The sequence below is a fragment of the Octopus bimaculoides genome, chromosome 14 (genome assembly GCF_001194135.2).
Source record: "Octopus bimaculoides isolate UCB-OBI-ISO-001 chromosome 14, ASM119413v2, whole genome shotgun sequence".
NCBI classification, from domain to species: domain Eukaryota; kingdom Metazoa; phylum Mollusca; class Cephalopoda; order Octopoda; family Octopodidae; genus Octopus; species Octopus bimaculoides.
In genome coordinates, this window is record NC_068994.1 from 38,031,237 (window position 1) to 38,032,665 (window position 1,429).

Sequence of the window (1,429 nt, forward strand, 5' to 3'; positions counted from 1 at the left end):
GTGTGTGTGTGTGTGTGTGTGTTCATGTGCGTGTGTGTTACTATATTAAATGAATTGGTGAGCAATATCTTCATTAGGCATCTGATCTCAAAGTGAAGTCCTGTAATCGACAACGGTTGACTACATTTTCATGGAATCAAATAACAGAACACTTTTGCACACTTGACTTTTGAAAATTTGTATTTTGTTCAGCTGAGTTGATACCAACTGTTGCTGCCAAAAATTTGTTCCAAATGCTTGTGGCTGAGTGCTGGAAGTTTCTGTTTACAGTGAGGGCTTTCATATCAAGTTTAGGGAATGAATGTAATTGCTTGAATGTGCTGGTCCTTGTTCTACTACTATTACTACCACCACCACTGCTATTACTAGTATCACTATCACCATTATTATTAACAAACTGGACTCGTGTGGTTAAGAAGTAAGAAGTGAACTTCTGTTTTCACAAACATGCCTGCATCTATTTTAATGTATCATTTCAAAGCTGGCTGAATTGTGTGAGTCAGCGAGAAAATGCATGGTGACATTTTTTCTGATCCTTTATGTTCCGTTTTCAAATCCCACTGAAGTCAACTTTGCTTTTCATTATCACATGGTTGATACAGTAAAGTACCAGTCAAATACTTGGGTAAATCAAATCGATTAATCCCCTCTCATTAAAATTACTGGCCCTGTGCCAAAATTTGAAGCAATTTCTTGAAAAATCACCCAGGCAACCAGATGAACTTTTATAATTAAGTTTTATTCAAAATAGTACTTTAAAAGCTGTTAAAATATTTTGTGCACTGTAGAAATATAACCAAGCTATTGCACATAAATTTTACCAACAAAATCTTTCATGGACCCTCAAGAGCCATATGGATCCCAGTTGAGAACCACTGATCTACAAATACAGTGGAGTTTTTTTCTTGATTTCCATCAAATTTTTCCCTTCTTTGTGTGTGTGCGTGTGCATGTATGTGCGTGTGTGCATACGTGCATGTGTGTGTGTTGATATCTATATAACATAGAATTGCTCAATGGGGTTCATTCTCTGGTGGCACTATAATTCTGAATTCAGATGGGCTGCAGCTTGCAAACATTTCCAAGAGTTATATTATTACAATATCCTGTCTCATGTCATGCTAAGCTGTTGATAGCAGGCTTTTTCATTATATTTCATCAGCATTTTTTTTTTTTTTTTGCAGCCACAACCTTATTCCGCTTCTATAATCTTGAAAGTTATTTTATATCTTTACTTTTTATTTTTATTTTACATTTATCAGATTTCTTTTTTTACTGAATTCAGTAAAGTGAGTTTGGTATGTGAAATATTCATTCACTACAGACATGTGCATAGTGTGTTGCTTCAGTCTTTGTAGAAACTGCAGTTTCTTCTGTAGAGCACCTTGTTTACAATTTCCATTACAAAGCTTCAAACTCTCTCTGTGTG

General features: G+C 35.1%; 1 protein-coding gene across 1 annotated transcript in view; it reads right to left on the bottom strand.

The window, feature by feature from the left end:
* Positions 1 to 1,429, bottom strand: part of LOC106883187 (protocadherin beta-13) — an 88,643-nt gene that overhangs the window by 71,121 nt on the left and 16,093 nt on the right. The gene's annotated exons all lie outside the window — the stretch shown is intronic.